This window comes from Pteropus medius, unplaced genomic scaffold, assembly GCF_902729225.1.
Source record: "Pteropus medius unplaced genomic scaffold, Ma_sr-lr_union100, whole genome shotgun sequence".
NCBI lineage: Eukaryota > Metazoa > Chordata > Mammalia > Chiroptera > Pteropodidae > Pteropus > Pteropus medius.
In genome coordinates this window covers 1,168,340-1,187,168 of record NW_024340696.1, presented here as the reverse complement: position 1 = coordinate 1,187,168, position 18,829 = coordinate 1,168,340, and the positions used below count along the sequence as shown (strand labels likewise).

General features: G+C 43.3%; 1 protein-coding gene and 1 pseudogene across 1 annotated transcript in view; both read right to left on the bottom strand.

Annotated features, from left to right (window-relative positions):
• The window catches only part of NAV2 (neuron navigator 2), a 367,075-nt gene that overhangs the window by 114,544 nt on the left and 233,702 nt on the right, over positions 1-18,829 (bottom strand).
• On the bottom strand, positions 38-156 carry LOC120610567 (uncharacterized; annotated as a pseudogene).

Genomic DNA, 18,829 nt, shown 5'->3' with positions numbered 1-18,829 from the left:
AAATAACAGCGGAATGGCTGCATTTTTTTTTTTTTTATACCTACAGCACCTGGTCTTCCTAGGTGGTCTCCTATCCAAGTACTAGCCAGGCTCGACCCTCCTTAGCTTCCGAGATCTGAAAAGATCGGCCGTGTTCCGGGTGGCATGGCCGTGGAATGGACTGCATTTTTCCCCAATCATACCATTTTAAAAACAGAAAGCACTCTGTTTTTAAAACTAAAATCCACTGAAATTGCCTTCCCAGTCAACTCTCCTTTCTGGATAACAGAATCCTCAATTTGCTCTTCTCTGGGAGGGTTAGAGTGCCATGAATCTTAACTAGTTTAAGCCAATTGCAGGATTTCTACACCCCTTGCCACTGACCAGGTTAGAAATGGTTTATGTGACATAAATTTGGCTAGTGAAATCAAGTCTGCTGGGAGGCTTCTGGCAAAGATTTTTTCACACTTAAGACATAAGAAAAATAATATGGCCTAAATGTTTGTGTCACCTCCCCCCCTCCCCCACCCCAAATTCATCTGTTGAAGCCTTATTCCCCAATGTGATGGTATCTGGAGGTGTGACCTTTGGGAAGTAATTAGAGTTAAATTAGGTTATGCAGCGGGGAGCCCCATAATGGGGTTAGTGTCATTATAAAATGAGAGAGAGACCAGAGCTCTCTCTCTCTCCTTCATGTGAGGAAACAGAAAATGTGGCTATCTGCTAGCCAAGAAGGAGCCCTCAAGGCACCAAGGCACCTTGATTTTAGACTTCCCAGACTCCAGATGTGTGAGAAATAAATGTTTGCTGTTTAAGCATAAATACCACTGAATTCTGTACTTTAAAAAATGGTAAATTTTATGGTATACGAATTATATCCCAATTAAAAAAAATAGTGATGACAGCTATAGTTAAATAATTCTTTGTGTAGTTTTCAAGGCTTGTCTCTCCCACACAAGACAGTCAGCTCCTAGAAGGCAGGGACTATTTTTATTTTGTTCAAATCTACATCCCATGCGCCTAGCACATGCTAAGTGCTTAATTAATACTGTTTTTGTTGAATGAATGAAGCCCAAAGATTCTGTCATTGACTGGTGCTTAGCAAAACTTTTGAGAAAGATATCAATTACAAATTTTCCTTCCTCTTAAATGTCAGCACACTTGACATCAAAGACATAAGGGAAGGCAAATTAAGCTATCTGCCAGTTAGCCATCTGTCTGTCCATCCATCCACTCACCCATCCAACAGATGTAGTGACCTAGGATCCAGCGGTGGGTTACATGCACACATCCTACAGCTAGCACATACGGGACGGCGGGGGTGGGGCGGAGGAGGTGGGGGGAAACTATCTACATCAAAATGTAGTAACTTTGCCAGAGGCTAGACTTTCTAGATCAAATGTCCTTTCAAAGACAATTCAGTGGAAACTCTTCAACACACAATCTGTTGCACCATTAAGCATGGCAGTTAATTTGATTTCATAAAGTCTTCCCAACCATATAGATAAACAAAGTATTTTCAAATGGGGGAGATCTTGTCAAAGGACAAACAGACTAATTTCAGCAGTCATTTCCCTGCTGGATTTTTATTGCTGGTGAAACAAGACACACGGCTGGGCAATTGCACGTTACCCGAGCATGCAGAAGAGGCTCCCCAACAACACACTCCTGGCTTTCCACGAAGGCTGGAGAGCAGAGCCTGGTGAGCATTCTAGAGATGGAATACCGAGACGCGCTGCAGCCCCACACTGCCATCAGCAGTGTGCAAGGTGGTTTTGTCGCAAAATGACCAGCGGTGAAGGTGGGAGGGCTCTAGAGAGATGAGACTGGATATGCTAACTTGGTTTGCCAACTGCGGCTGGGAATTCTGATTTTCTTTAGGCAGAAAGGAGAGGAAAGGCAAGGATAAATCTGAATCCTCTGCCTTCTCAAGTGACCCTGAAAGTCAGGGAGTTGAATGCAACTAATCTGGTAATGGTTCAGTTTTGTTGCAGATTTATTTTCATTGTGTGTGTGTGTGCTTGCGCGCGCGTGCGTGCGTGTGAGTGAGAGAGAGAGAGAGAGAGAGAGAGGAGAGAGACAGAGAGAGACAGAGAGAGACAGAGAGAAAGGAGGAAAATGGGGAGATGGGGAAGTAGTGAGGAACTGGGAAATTTCCCTCTTCTTCCAGAGGTTTGTAAAAATGTATTTAATCATATATTTTTATAATATTCTTCAAAATAAATTCTGTTGTATGCCCGCTCATTAGCAGACAGCATAGCACTGGAGATAGCTGTCACTAGAACCAGACCCACACTCGATAATCTAATTTAAAATATTTATTTCTAAATTATTATCCACTGACTATAGTCTGTCTGTTTTAGAAAAAAACAAAAAAACAAAAAAAAACCCCTCTATTTTTAAATAACTCTTCTAGTCTCAATGAAAAAAATACGTTGTTTTGTTCAACTCAAATTTGTATAGGAATTGGCTACTGAATACACTAATAGAGACTGCTATAATCAAGTTAATCCCTTAAGAAAGCATAATTCACAGATGAAGCAGTCATCTGTATGTTGTTCTGAATCACCAAGCCTTGCCCGGCAGTTAAAAAGGGGACAAAGAAAAAAAGGCAAAGGGATTAAGAGGTACAAATGGATAGTTGCAGAATAGACATGGAGATGTAGAGTGTAGCATGGGGAAGATGGTTAATAATGTAATAAATATGTAAGGGGGGAAGAGGGGTACTTGATTTGTGAGTTATGTGGATCTTTGATCACTATACAACTGAAACTGGTATGTTATTGTATGCCAACTATAATTGAAAAAAAAAAACCTCATTGAATTGTACTATGTAAATACAAGCAACTAATTGTCTATTACATTTCAATAAAAATGGGAAAAAAAAAGAGGCTTGTGTTCCTGGGCTCAGTGAGGCCAGGGAGTGATGGCCACGCCCCATCTTTGGGAGCTTGATGGAGATTCACAAGGGGTGGAGATGAAAGAAAGGACTTGCCTGAGGCCATAAGGAAAGGAACCAGCTGATCCAAGGACTGAATCCCAGAGCCCCTGCACCCCACACTTTCCTGCTCCTTGAGGCAATAATTAGCACTAGAGCCTAATGAGGTGCTGGTAACATCCTAATGTTTGCTTGGTGGGGTCCTAAGCCACCAAGCAAATAAACAATTTCCACATATTTCCACATTACCCTCCCAAGTTCTGCAGTGATGGGTGGAGGGCACTCTCTGCCTCACTTTCTACAGCTCCTGCAGAGGCTTCAGGATGGAGAGCAGCAGCCTCTGCTGAAGAGACAATGTGTCTGTAGGGTGTTTTTCTGTTTGTTTGCTATTCAAGGCTGAGGCATCCTGAGGTGGCCCACAAGCATCAGAATTAGAAACTGCCTCTGTTGTCAGACAGACCTGAGTTCAAAGTCTCCTCTGCAGCTTGCTATCTGAGGGACTTTGTGAAGGTCATTAACAAGAACTATGGTTATTGATGCTTGCTGGGTACTGTGTGAAACGCTTCACACAAGTCAGCTTCAAAAGAATCCTATCGAGTATATTATTATCTCTGTTTTTCAGAAGAGAGAAATGAAAGTGAGGTCAAGAGCAAAGTACAGGTAGGTGGGTTCAAATCCCAGCTTTGTCACTTTTTAGTGTAAATTCCTTGAGTTTCAGTTTCCTCATCTGCAAGATGGGTGAAACTACAGATTAATCTTCTCACCCCACTAACTCCCTCCCAGCACATGGGTGAAGGTGTCACAGAGGAGTGCTGTTTAAGCTGGCCCTCGAAAAGTGCATAGGAGTTCGCCAGCCAGAGGAGGAGGACCCATCTAGGCACACAGATAACATGTACAAAAGCAAAGAGAAATGGACAAAAGGGTTAAGTAATTCACTGTTGCTGGAGCATCAAGAACAAGGACAGGAATTGGGCTGCAAAGGGACTAGGGCACAGTCAGGAAGGGCTTGGGGTTGAGAGTTGCCTACAAACCAGAGGAGCTATGAAGGTACTAAGCAGATGAGTAACAGGCTTTGGCTTCTGTTTTAGAGACTACCAACTTTCCAATATGCCATTATTCAATCCTTCATTTTTTTTTTTTTGTATCTTCTCATTGATATTTCCTTCTACAAATTTTTCAGAATGCACCATTTGTCTGAATCGTCTCTGAGTCATCCCAGACCTTTGGAGGAATGACCAGACTTGCAGGGTAGACTTCACCATCCTTCCAGCCAAGAGAGGCCTGTGAAGGTAACATGCCTATTACAGGAACTCTCTCAACAAAATAGGTGCATCCCATGTAACTGACGCTGGCTATGAAAAAGCTCTGGAATCTAATAGGACCTGTTAGAACAAATATGCTAGATTTTGAGTCCAACATTTAGTCACTAGAGCTCTGTCTTTAAACATGAGAAGACAGTATGAAACAAGTGAAACTGGCTTTGGGAGTCACCTTTGGAAGGATGGAAAAGTGGCCCCTCATTTCCAAGGTTCACTGTCCAACATGGCCTGTGTAGATAACGCAGACTGACTTTCACGAATCTCAAAAGAAATCACCTTCCGTCAGGAACTAGGGGAGGTCAGGGTTGATGGAAAGGGAGAGAAATATGTACTAACCTGATCTAGGTCAATGCATTTCTAATAGAGCATGACATCAAAAAGGAAGAAAGAAAAGAAAAGAAAAGACACCTCAGATGCAAGAAATAAAAGCAGTACACACAGGAAAAAAAAATGAAGCATTGATGATTACTTTTCTTCAAAGACATGTCAGCCTGTCTATATTTTCTGGACACACTTTTGGTTTAAATGTGACCATTGCAAAGAAAAATAGAATGAAAGAAATATCTAAAATTATCCTTGCCAATATCAATATAAATATATGAACATATATATCATTACATACTTTGTTGCATAAGGTTAAAAGAAATCATGTGGGCTAATGAAAAGCCCTTGAAGTTGAGCGTTTCACTAATATCCAAGTCCCCAAACAATATGTGCTTTCACAGAGCCCCTCTACTCCATTATAATACAGCATGGCATTTATTAAGTTTATTAGGATGCAAATTGAGTTTCTGCACAAACCTGTAAAAGAATCCCTTTAGTTTAGGGCCTCTTAGAAGTCAGATAAATAAACTTCACTCTGGGTCATAGAAGGACAAACTGACAAGCTAGTCTAACAAAGCTGCCTGAATCCTTTTTGAAGGCCGATCTTTATGACAGAAAAGCTGCTGTTCCGTTTGACTTAAGGGAAGACGAGAATGTATTTGAACTGTAAAAGATGACTGGAAAAAAATTGGGTTTAATTTTTCAGTGCTAATTATAAAACTGCAGCACTAAAATTTAGGCGAACACTTCAAAATTTTACTAAAGAAACACTTGGAAATTGCTTTGACCTCAAAGTTTTTGGGCACAAAGGCTGTGGTAAATATAGCATTTCATTTACCACTCACCGCCCACTTCCACCTCGAATGACGAGAGACAGACAGACAAATAGATAGACATATCACCGAGTGATTTTAATACTCTACTCACAACATATGCTTAATATTTTAAAATCAAATAAAGGTGTATTCTAATCAAAGATCATGCTGCTGCTACTTCTCTATTATGGATCATGCCAAACTGATACACAGTGAAACAAAACCAAAAGCAGCCTCTGGAGAGAAAGTCTAAGGTTTGAATGTCTTAGTTGGGTTTCCCTGTAACAGTAGGACTTAAAACTAAATAATCTGGACTAGACAACACAAAGAATCAAGAAACATTTCTTTGCTTTTCATGTCTTCAGGGACTCCGCAAGCAGAGGTAAAGGGCAGATATGGACCTAGAGAATTCAACAGTTTCCTACCTTTCTGCTTGATACAGAGTTGGGGTACCTTCCAGCACTGTTTCCCACTGTCCTCTAGGACTACTGGCTCTTCAGGACTTCACCAAGCTGGTATCTTGCTCTTTTTTTAGGAGGATGTGGGAGTTCGATTTTCATCTCTAGCAAAACCTTCCCTTTATTTTGCTTAAGCCTGGAGCAGCCATCTGAGGCCACTCTATGAGCCACCTTGGTTCAAAGCACAGAACAGGACCATGGCAAATGGATGTCACTGCAGGCAAGTTCGTTCAAGGGCCATAAGCCACTAATCTGGACTATCCACAGCTCAAGGGACAGCAGCCCCTTCCCTGGCTTGTCTGCATTTCACTTCCACCTCACCGAGTCCTGGCTGTGAAGCAACCAGAGGACTGGGAAAGCTCGGCTGAGTTCTCTGATCCTGGAGTGGCAGGAATTCAAGCCTGCTGCACAAGTGAACTGGGCTCGGGAGGTCTGGAGCCTACTCTGGCTAGCCGAGTCATCAGAGCATGCCTCTCTGGGGACCACTACACAGACGTTGCTAAGCTAGTCAGACAAGAGCTCAGTTCTAGCAGGCCATGGAGACAGAGGCAGCCACAGAAAAAGGCAGGCCTGAGTAAAGGAGGAGTCAGTCTCAGGGGACCCCTTTAAGTCTCACAAAATTCAACAAGTGCCTCACTCTCTACTTGCCACTCAAAATATGGTTCATGGACCAGCAGCTTCAGCATCACTTGGCAACCTTTTAGAACTGCAGTATCCCAGACCTCCTGAACCAGACTGCAGTTCAGCAAGATCCCCAGGTGGTTCCAACGAACATTAAATAGTGGGAAGCACTGGTCTCTGCAGTGGGGAGCATAAGATGACCCACAGGCGTGAAAACCAAGTGCTTCCGTTTATATTTATTTCTTATCATGTCTCTTTAATGCCTTTGTTTTGTGTAGATTTTATAGTTTATGCAATATTTCGGTAATGTGGCACATATATGTTTAAAAACTAAATACAACATCTAATAGTGGTACCAGCTCTCTTTTATACAACTGAAATAGTTTAGAGACCACTATCTAACGCAGAAAGTTGTAAATCTTCTCAAGTTATGGACCCCTTTGAGGACCTGGTGAAAGCTATGGACCCTATCTCATATTTGTGCAAAATATGCATCCAGTTTGGGTGAGTTCTCAGAGCCCCTCCCCAGGCCCCACGCTAGCAGTCCCCGTCCTGAGTTACAGCAGAGATGGATCCTGGCTGAGTCAGCCCTTCAACACATTCAGCAAGTTTCCACATACCAAGAGTTTTGCTTGTGTTTGCTATAAACTGACTCACGGCACACGGCATTGCTATAACTCACATGTCATCCTCAACGTTAGCATGCAAACTCGATCTCACCACTGCTTTGGGTATGTGCTTGCTCCCACCGAACTAGCAGTGGAGTGATCAAGCAAGTGGGAAAATCCCTGCATGGTGATGACACATGCTGCCAAGGTCCTTGAGTCTCACACAAAATGCAGCCGGAATTTTTACACATTTAACAAAATTCCATCTAGCACTAATATCCACAGCATTTTGGTTTAGCTTATCTAAGGATCAATACATACATAAACTCCACAAACACTTTAATAAAAAAAAATTCACAATTTTCCTAATAATATACATAATCACATAGAGAGCCAGGGATTACAAGAGGCTTTTATCACTCTTATTTATATAAATACGCATATGTAAATTTCCTAATAATCCATAACTATGCTGGTTTAAAATGGGATTTGGCAGGTCAGCCTTCTCAAGAAAGGCTGCACACCTTGGAGACTGGACAAGTCCCCATGTCTGGAATTTGGCCTGGCCAGGATTCTCTTTATTGTGGTTCAACTGTCAGCGCAGTATTGCAGCAAGTGTTTACTAGCAGGAAGCTTTTTGTCCACCTACTGAAAGATGAAACACATTCTAACACACAGGAGACAGTTCTCTAGACAAAGGCCCTTTAAGCTCTTTCTTGGAATGAAACAGATGGTGAAAGGAGACTGACTGATAGCCAGGAATTCTCAAACCTTTGGAAAACACCTGAGCCATCCAGAGAACACAAGGAAAAAAGCGCACATTTCAAGGCCCGAGCGTCACAGATGCAGAATGTCATTAGTGGGGTCGAAATCCTGAATTTTAAAACAGATCTTTTTTTTTTTAGAGCATTTTGAGGTTGACAGAGAAATTACATAGTGAGCAGAGTTCCCATACTCCCCCTCCCCTACTACCAGTTTCTCCTATTGTTAACATCTTGCATTAGTGTGATACATTTGTTAAAACTGATGAACCAATATGGATATATTACTATTATTTGATACTAATAACTAACATTACATATCGGTAATAATATTATTAATAATAGTCATACATTATTTATTAACCAAAGTCCATAGTTTATATTAGTGAGTCCCTCTGTGTTGTATAGGTCCATGGATTTTGGGAAAAGCATAATGATACTCTACTATCAGAGTATCATACAGATACAGTTTTATTGGCCTAAAAATGTCATTCTCCTCCTTTCATCTCTTTCCCCAAACCTGCACTTTAACAGACATGTAACTAATTTTTTGCAGGTAGTCAGGATCAAGCTGTCAGAAATGCTGCCTTAAACCTTGAGACCTGGGTGGAGGAACTGTGAGCTGGATTGGCTTCGGTTTCCCCAAGAGCTAAATAGTCACCATAATGTGACTACAGTATAATGGTAATTTAAGTTGCGAATCCTCATAATAACGAGTCTTGGCCCTCTATATTAAGGGGACAATGTGCATGTTAAAAGTACCTGATCCTTGATGGCCCTTTCATCTCAGCTTGATAAGAGTTGTTAGAACTCCATGGTCCTTCTAAAATATCAATTAACTCATGGTCTTGGACTTATAAGCCTACAGGCCTCAGAATAGTACAACTATGGAAGCCCAGATTGAGAGGGGACAAGCGTGAGCAGTGCCAGGCATGCTGAATAGAGTACTGCGGGCGATATGTGGGTGGCTCAGCAGGGGCGTCGTAATTAGAGACCCTTACCCCGGAAAAGCCTGTGCTTTGTCAAAGGAATACTTTCTGCCAGGCATTTACACACTGAGATGTGCTTGCCAATCTGGACGCTGCTATACCTTATCATTCCTGTGATTTCTGATACGACTCTCCACCCCCAAAGTGCTCTATGACAAAAGTTCACTTTTCACATTAGGTCAGCGGAAGTTATGATGGTATTCAGGATTGTTCATTCCCTTTTGAAGATGACTAGAGCCCTGGAGGTGAGAATCAGACATCAATGTCTCTTTCTTGTCTGATTTCATGTAGACACGCCCGGGTAATAACCATAGTCACTACCAAACTGGGGGAATGCCAGCTGATGCTTTGGTTTAGGGTCATGCAAGTTTTACCTTGTCTTATCTAGACTGTAGCTGAAAGAAATGTTGAGGCATACTGAGGACAGATGAAGTAAGAAGGTGACTAACTGGGAGACAATCCCTTCTGCAAACTGAGGCATAAAGCAGACCTTGGGAGCATCCCCCAATCTCGGCAAAGATTTCTGGAAGCAGCCGAGGGAACACAGGAAACACTGCAATAGAGCCAGATGCAGGCTGTTGCTCTCGAGATGGTTCCCATTTTGAGGAGATGTCATTTGTTCTGTAAACAATTATGCAGCCCCTACTGTGAAGCAGGCATTGGCCTTAGGTGCTTGGGATGTGAGAATCAAACTCAGTCCTTGACCTTGAGGGGCTTAGTGTCAGGATGGGGGAAAGAGACCTGTAGATGTCTGCATGGGGTTCAGCAAGGGCCAGAGAGGGGCCAGAAAAGGCTTCTTAGAGGAAGGAACCCTCAAGTGGCATACTGAAGAATAAGAAGGTGCCCTTGGGTTGGGGACGAGAAAATTAGGTAGCTCACAGAGACTTACATGTGCCAACACAAAGGATCTAAAATGTACAATGAATTCACTGTATGGTCTCAGATGCTAAATTTTTACCAGGTAACATTTTCATTAATAAAATCATTATTCTGGGCACTCATTCTAAATGGGATTCAATAATATATTACTGATACAAAGAAATACATATTTAGGCCTCTGGCCCTCAAGCATAGGGATTGAGCCAAAATTGAGTGACCACAGCATGCTCAAATTACTTGTCACTAAGTCCAGCAGACACAGCAGTTGACAACACAGGATGCTTGACCCTGTTCACTTTTCTGCATGTTCATATGCCGTGGGTCACCTTCAGAAATAGCACCCAGGCAGCCTGGAACCGTGGCTCTCTGTGGGAGTGGGCCCATCTCTGGGGTAGAGTAGGAGTTTGAAAAAGCACATACAATGTTCTAAATTTACTTTAAACCAACAAAAGGGCCCAATGTTTTTTTAAAAATAATTTATTCTATTGTTTGACCAAATCTTGGTTGGTGTGGAACTATTAAAGATACAATAATTCTAAAAAGTCACACCTATTCTTACCCTCGACCCAATTTAGAGTGTGATATCTTTATGTTAAACAGAAAGGAGTGGGATATTAAAAAAAAAAAGAGGTCGAAAAAAACTGAGTTAAAATTTGTGAGGATGGGAACCAACCATTTCCCCCAGAAGGTTCAGATTCAGAACTGCTTGAGCACCAGGCTTCTACCACATAAAGAGAGATTATCCAAAAATGTGTCATGCATCCGCAAAAGCAGCATAGGACATATCGACGTGGAGGGAACAAGGCTGTGGCTGAGAGAGCCCAGGAGGGGCCCGCTAGTGCCCTGAGCCTGGACAGGCAGATCACGTGGCTGCCTCTTTGGGGTCCTCAACCCCCCAAACCTACACTGAATAATGCTGGTAAAATAGGCCATGGGAGAAATTCTTAAAACGCAAAACAAAATCCTAAAGTGAAAAGGCATCTTACACAAACCGAGGGCCACCAGAAAAGATAAAAATCAGCATCTCTCAAGTCACACCTAGGTCCCCTCCCACATGAGTGACAGAAAATGCCCTTTCCTGCTAAGGCCAGTAAATGTATGTCCTACTCTAAAAAGTGCCTGTGGGGCCCAATATGGTACAAACTCCAGAAAAAAAGATGACGTGCTCCTCCGTGACTAAAACACCGCGCTACCTGCACACTGACGCGCAGGGTTCTCACTCCGCTGCCCTCAGCCTCGTCTAGTGCCTTGCTGTTGAAATATGAGGTGCTTGTTAAGATCACCTCCCCCACCTCCCACTTAGGACACCAGATTGAAAAGCCTGGACCTCTAAAACTTCACCTTAAATGCAACTGAGCATTGAGGAAAAACACCAATAATAGAGTCTCACAGAACTACAGAATATTATCGGAGGAGGGAATGTTCAAAGATTACTTAGTCCAATAATTGTTCAGAGGCAGAACTGAGATTCAGAGAGTTTAGTAATTTGCCCAAGGAAACACAACTAGGGAGTAGCCATTGCTGTGTTTTCATTTTAATATCCTTAATGAGATCAATAAATGTACTGACTTCAATAAATCTGTCTTTTATGACAAAATTGGGGCTTGGCTCCCTTATTTTACATTTTATTATAACTGTTTGCTTATCGATCTCCTTGTGCTCCAGCCTCTCATCTGACAAGTTCAGTAAAGGTAGGATTATTATTATTATTATTATTATTATTATTATTTTATTTTTTTAGAGCCAATATTTTTGCTTAGCTATCCCTAGTCCCTACAACTGTGCCCAGAACTCTTGAGATAGGTACCTAAAATAAAGGTTCTCAGTGGACAAAATGAAAGAATATATAATAACCTAGAACTAAATTTTTTAAAAAATGTATGTTAAGCATTTGGGGAATACAAAGAGAAATGAGACATCCGCAGGTCTATTTAGAGAAAAATTAAATACTATTAATAGTAAACTATGTTACCCAAAGGCTCCAAGGAAGACTTCCAGAAAGATGGGGGTCTTCCAGGCAGCGGAAGTTGGTAACAAAAGGCTTGGAGGGAGGAGTCACAGGTCCTATTCTGGGAACAGCGCTGTGTGAGGAACAATGTCAGTGCTGTACTCTGTGGCACCCTGAACCTGAACAGAAGGCAGTCTTGCTGCCCCATGGGTGATTTTTAAAAAAGGAGTAAAAAGTGAAACCTGTAGAGCAGACAGTTCAGTCTGAAAGACAAAAACTGCATTTCCCCCCCAGAATTTCAACATGTAAGGGCCCAGACGGTGCCGCAGGCCTTTTCACAAGGGAGTCAGGTATAGCACAGGTTGTGTTGATGAGCAAGTCTCTCCCCATAGCTGGAGCTCTAGAAGTGACCTGGGCATGAGACACGCAGAAGCCAAGCAGCCAAGCACCAGGCAAACCGGCCATCGTGTGACAATGAGCAGCATAGGGCGGTGTGATCTGGAAGTGGCAGAGGCACCCCAGTGGCAAGCAGAGCACTCTGGTGGGAAGGGCAGGCTAAGAGGGAGCCGATCAGGCCAGTGACCTCCAGAGCAGGAATCAAGCAGAAGTCGGTTGCCTACAGGATACTCAAATTACCCTCTATCAGTATAGTAGGAACTGCAGTCATAACAGCTGTCTGGAGTTCATAGACAAAAGAACAGGGTCCCTGACTTTTTTCTCTTTCTTTTCAACTTGTTCAAATTCTTCTACTTTCACCAGAATGGGAGACATGTCAGCTAAGGTAGTTAGTTATTGATTTCCCTAGAACCTGTATAGTTACAGTGAGCACATTCGACATCATAACATCTTTTACACCTTAAATACCCATTGTTTGCACTACATGACCTATAATTTAACTTTCACTAACAGCTCGGCTGGTGTGCAGACCCTGAGCTGACAGTGATTCTCCACAGCCACAGTCTACTCCGCACCCAGACCCTAGCATCTTCCAGATCAGAACCTGTAGCAGCAGAAGGTGTGCACAATTTTTGTGTTTATTAAAAGGGGGAGTGAGAAAATTTTCGGAAGGAAGGACTTGGGTGCCCTGCTACCATCCCCAGGCTGGTGTGACCTGTGGAAACCTGGCTGCTCAGAGACCTTTTTATTCTGAACACAACACCTGGTTCTGCTCCATCTGTAACTGAGCCTTGATGATTCCTACGGGAACCTGGACACCCTGAACCTTGCACAGGGAAGAACTTTTAAAGGTCTTGTCTCAGCCTCTCATATCACACAGGAATCCCTTCTGCAACATATGGACACACTGTTTCCCAGATTTTGCTTGATCTCTCAGGAACAGGAGGCTCAGATCCTTGCAAAAGAACCAAGCCCACTTTTTGACAGGTCTAATTTTCAGCATATTTTTCCTTGCACTGATTTACGGTCACCTTGGAGTTTAGGAAACGAAAAAATCTAAGTCTAATTTCCACCTGTGTTTCGAGTTTGGTCCTCTGGAACGTACTGCTTTTCTATGTATTTTCCATGCCAAGCAGATCTAGTTTCTACAAACATTTCTCCTACGTTTTGGGTTTTCAACCTTTCCCCTTCCTTCTTATCTTTCGCTAAACAAATCTGTTTGATTCTGAACCCCTCAAAACCTGGCACCGAGAACAAAACAGACTTTGTCTAACTAGCAGATACTCTGTTGCTTCCCACACCATTATGCTATGAATCCAGTGGAAGGTTAGAATTTACTGAGCTCTCTAAAACCTAGAAAAATCTTTGGGTCTCAGAGCCTAAAACCCAGCAGGTGGCAGCACCAAAAGGGAAGAGGCTTGTATCTCAATTGCTGAGTCCTCAAGTTTCCCAAAATTGGCCACCCCCTGAAGTACCTGTATGACCTTGGGCAAGGGCCTTCTCTCGCCCTCAGTTTCCACATCCGTAAAATGGGGATGATAACGTGTTAAAGGCCTCTTAGGATTTCTATGAGAATTCGATGAGATAATAGCCTAAAGTACCTGCCCCATGAAAAGTACTCAGCAAACACTGGCTGCCATTATTACTATTAATAGTAGTAGCGACAGTACTATTATGACTACTATCTCTCTTCCTTCATTCCACACACATTACTAAGAATATATAGCATGTGAAGTCAGAAATGCGGGAGTAAAAGGACGCAATCTCCCTGCTCAACGATATCCGGGTTTAAAGGACAGTTATACAAACGGACCAGACCAAAAAGAATTGGGAGGAGCCATCCGGGAGGTATTACTGGGTGTTCGGCAACTCAGAGGAGAGAAGCCTGTTGTCTGACAGGGTGGCCAGGAGATGCTTCTTAGCTTCAGCAGATTCTTCAAGGACTGTGGCAGGTGGATGGGAATTGAGTGGGGAGGGATTTATGGACAGAACAGACACGTGCAAAGGCACAGAGGTATAAGAGCGTGTTGTTTATATTGAGGACAATGTCAGGGGTCCAGAGATGCAGAACCAGGCTGTGAGTGGGCAGAGGGGTTGGGCAGTGAGGGGATAGAGGAGATAACAAGAAATGAGGTTAGGCGAATAGATCACTCATTAGCTCCCGGAATGAAACGGAGGGCCTACTATGTGCCCTGTACTACGCTGGGCACAGGAGATACATGGTCAGTAAGATAGACAAGGTCTGTGCCTCCATGGAGTTACAATTCAATGTGGGGACATGGGAGGCCTTGTATGTCATGCTGGGCAATACAGAGGTAGGATATGGCAGACTGTATTTTCCAAAGATGACCACGGCAACATCTCCCGCCCCACAGGGTATTCGAGGTGACCTTGCCACCTTTCCATTCTCCTGACTCTGGAGGGCTATGACTGCTTTGTCCAATCCAGTTTGGTAAAAGTGACACTCATTGACTTCTGAAAGGTGATGTGGCTTCACTTTGCCCATTAAAAGTAACACTTGCCTTTGGGGACCTGAGATCCCAGGTAAGAAATCTATCGATTCTAAGGCTTCCATATTCTAACCTTTAATCCTTCCCAGACCAAGTGTGAGTCATGAGAGTCAACAAGCTTTGGAATGACACGAACCTCTAGCTATGAAGCCAGCTCCAGCCCTGTGGCTTCCCAGCTGAGCCTCTGGAGAAGCAGAGCAGAGACAAGCCACCTCCACTGTACTCTGTCCCAAGTCCCAATGCAGAGACCCCATGAGCATAATAAAATGGTGGTTTCAAGCAGCTAGATTTAGGAGTCATTTGATAATCAGCAACAGAAACTAAAACAGTTTATCCAGCAGGCATTATGGAATTGGGTGATAATGTAATCTGATATATACTCTAGAAGGAATTTTTCACCAAATGTAGGATGGATTTGTTGGATGGGCGTTGAGACCAGAGGCAAGGAGATTAATGAAAGGATGAATGCAATCATTTGGAGGAGAAAAATGAGCAGCGAGATGAGAGAGAACCAAGGCAAGAGATACTGAAGAGACAGAATCCACCAAACTTAGTGCCCACATGTCAGGAACATGAGAATGGAAGAGTCTGAGATACTTTCCAGATTCTGGCTGTGGAAGAGAAATGGATGTGGAAACACAGGAGGAGAAATGGGTTTGGGGCTTTGACGTGTTTACACAGCTTCAATGAAAACTCTGAAATACAGTGGTTGTGCTCATGCTCCGCAGTTGGCCTGTCTGCCTCTGAGCCTTGGCTCCCTAACTCCCCAGCTCCGTGACCTTGGGCAAGTTACTGCCCTCCAGGTCCCTGCGCCCGCATGAGGAGAACAAGCAGAAGACCACACAGATTACAGTGAGACGAAATGAGATAATGAATATAAAGTGCTGCATATAGTGTCTGGCATTCGGAAATGTCAATAAGCAATAGCTGCTACTATTAATACGATCACAATGATGGTTATTATTAACCATTATCCACACATGGTCAGAGGCCAGGCAGGGTTTCTGTCCCTGGAGGGCCTGGCTGCAGGACATTAAATGAAAGCTGCTCTCAAGGAACCACACACCATCTTTGGTGAATGGTTTATTCAACCGTAAAGTCTGTGTCAGGTTTTACAATAGCTACACCAGGCTGTGAAGGAGTGAGGAGAGCCAGTCTGTTAGCGGCCCTCAATCTTGGTCTCCTTCCCTCCCTCTCTCCCAACTCAACGGTTGAGTGGTTTTAATTAACAGCTCCCATAGAATAAAGAAAAGTCGCTCGATTAATAAAGCTCTAACTTGCCATGCACGGTCATGAGGTCTCCGGGTGGCGCTGAGCTTGTAGTTGTGTGTTTTGTTTGGGTTCACAGTAGTTGGGGGGCTACAAGAGTAGAATTTCCTTAGAGAAATTCAAGTGTTCCGTCTACGGGGGCTGGAGAACATGGGGACTGCAGTGCCCACTTGCATGAGACTTAACAACAGGAAGCCACATTGTGGGGAGGTGCTTCAGTAAATCACCGTGCAAAGCTGGCTCCAGATCGGAACCTTCCTGCCTCTGACCACCTCATTGGTTTTCATTTCCAACATCCACGGAACCAGTTTTACCCCCATTTACTTTCTACACAAGCACCTGGGGAATGTTGACACAAGTGTTTCTAATGCTACAGTAAAGGCCTGTGACATTTAATTGAAATGAAACACATAATAACGCTTTTGAAGCAAAGAAAATTATCTGCCTTTGCCGCTGCCCCAGCCAGCCTCCAATGGTCCTTGCACCAGCATTCCCCAAGTATTTTCAAGTTCCTATGCAACTCAGCCCTCTGGGTCTTACCCTTCTGAACATCACCTTCCAGCTTTTTATCACTCCCTAAGAAATGGCAGAGGGGATATCCAGGGCTTTTGATGTCCAGAGGGTGCCCACTCTTCTTTTTTTGGTCTTGCCTTCTGTCAACTACAGTGAAAAGCTATACTAGAGTTCTCAGGGCACAGGCTTTGAATTCAGCCCAGCTGAATACTTGATTTTAGCAGTTACTACCAAGGTGACATGTTCAAGTAACGTAACCTCCCTGTAAAAAGATGAAAAACAGCCTATATCTCAAAGAACTGATATAAAGAACACGTGAGACAATGCACAAAGAGATCAACACAGTCCTAGTGCCTAACAGAGACTCAAAAGCAGTTTAGCTGTTAGGAATTGCCGCACCACTGCTGCAAGACAGGCTGAAGGACTTGTGTTAGCAGGCGCTATTGGCCAACTTCTCCGTGGCCTTGTCCCTTCTCTGCAGAGCCAACGCCGCATTTATCCTGCCCCATGTTCCTGACGACTTGAGTTGACTTCATCCTTTAAACTTCACTATTCAAGTATGTGAGATTTCTCATCTTAAAACAGATGACTGGGTGATTACAAGCACAAAGCTCTGGGAACTGGGGCCTGGACTCCGAGGATGAAGCAGACAGAACCACAGACCCCTGTCTCCCACTTGTCCCAAGATCAAGAAGTGAATGTGGGCTTGATTTATAGCTGGAAGACTCTGGACACGGACTCGGGCCTCTCCTTAAACTTGGAGTCTGATTTCACTTGGAGTCTCAAAAATCATCAGCCCTCCAGAGGTGTCCATGCCAGCGTGTCTGTCTCATTTCGTAGTTATTTCAGAATTAAGAAGAAGAGTTGAAACCTCCATTTCTCTGAGAGGTTTCTTATCAGGGCCCTGGGGATTCTGGAAGGGATGCGGTGATTCTTCCAAGGCGTGCGCAGACTCTTGATGTGTAGTCATATCCCAGGCAGGACACATTAGCCTTGAGCCCTCACAGATGTTTCTACAAGCTGATGGGGTGTTCTTTGTCTCTGGGCCACAGATAAGCTGCCTCCTGCCCCAGATGACTCACTCCCATTGATCATACTGTAAGGCCTGCTGGCAGTCTGATGGTTAATTTTATGTGTCAGTGTGGCAAGCCCATGATACCAGATATTTGAACAAACACTAGTCTAGATGTTGCAGTGCAAGTACTTTTTAGAGGAGATTTATATTTAACTCAGTAGACTTTAAGTGAAACAGATTATCCTCCATAATGTGGGTGGGTCTCATCCAACCAGTTGAAGGAAGAAAGAGAAAAAAGACTGATATTCTCCAAGGAAGAGGGAGTCCTTTGCACTAGAGTTGCAACATTTTCCTCCAGAAAACCATAAAACACAGACCAGCTCCGCTCCAGCTAGTAGACATTTGGTCACTGTCCTCAAGAACAAGAAACATGAGGTCATCTTAGTGAACCTTTTAAGTAGGACAAAAGATGAGGAAGGCAAATGGGGCAATAACCCCAAGAAGCTAAAGGGAACTAACATTCTACATCTGTCAACCACTTTATAAACATCATCTCCTTTCTCATCACACACCTGAGAAGTAGGCTACCATTATAACGGATGGGAAACAGGCTCTGAAAAGTTTTCCCAGGACCACACAGCTGGCAAGTAAGGATACAAAGTGAGGTCTTCTGACTCCACGTTTAAACTTTCCTCCATTATGCCGTGCCTCCGGAGCAGCCTCGCGAGTTTCCAACAAAACTTGAGTTTCTTATCTTGATCTGAGTACAGGCACATATGGCTTATTATTTTTGTTCTTACTGTCTCAGGGCCAAAATACTCCCAACCTCATCCAAATGTTTCTTTTCATATTCACCTCAATTCGAACTTGGTATTTTCCAACCTTGCCATTATAAATCTGTTGGGCCACTCTGTAGCTGCTGACCTTTGAGAAGTAACTGGGAAAGGTATTTTTTTTTTTTTTCAGTGATCTACATAAACAAAAAATGGGGACTGGGTTTTCTAGATGAAAGCTATAAAACACAAAACTACACAAAATCTTAAACAAGACAAAAAGGGGACCTTGGGGTCTAACTGACAACTCAGTTCTCTCCATTCAAGGTACATTCGCAAAGTAATGAACAGAGAAAGAGAAGCCTGCAGACTAAAATATTAAGCAAAGAGGGTGGTCCTGAAGGATGCAGGACAGAACACCCAACCACAGAAAAGCACACCGAAATTTCAGTGCACAAAGGGAAAGACACAACCAAAGAGGCCATCTTTTTCATCTCTTCCATGGGCTTAAAAAATTAAGTAACATTTATCCTCTTGGGTCTTCATTTTCCTTATTAGTAAATGAAAATGATACGCATAAAGCCAGAGCTTGGGGGTTATGTAGGACACTCAGCACACAGAAAGGATGCAATACAAGTCCGCCCCTATCTCTGTCACCCATCGAGAGCTAAGGCGTTGGAATATGTTTTTCCTGCATGTGTCAGTACCTCTTGG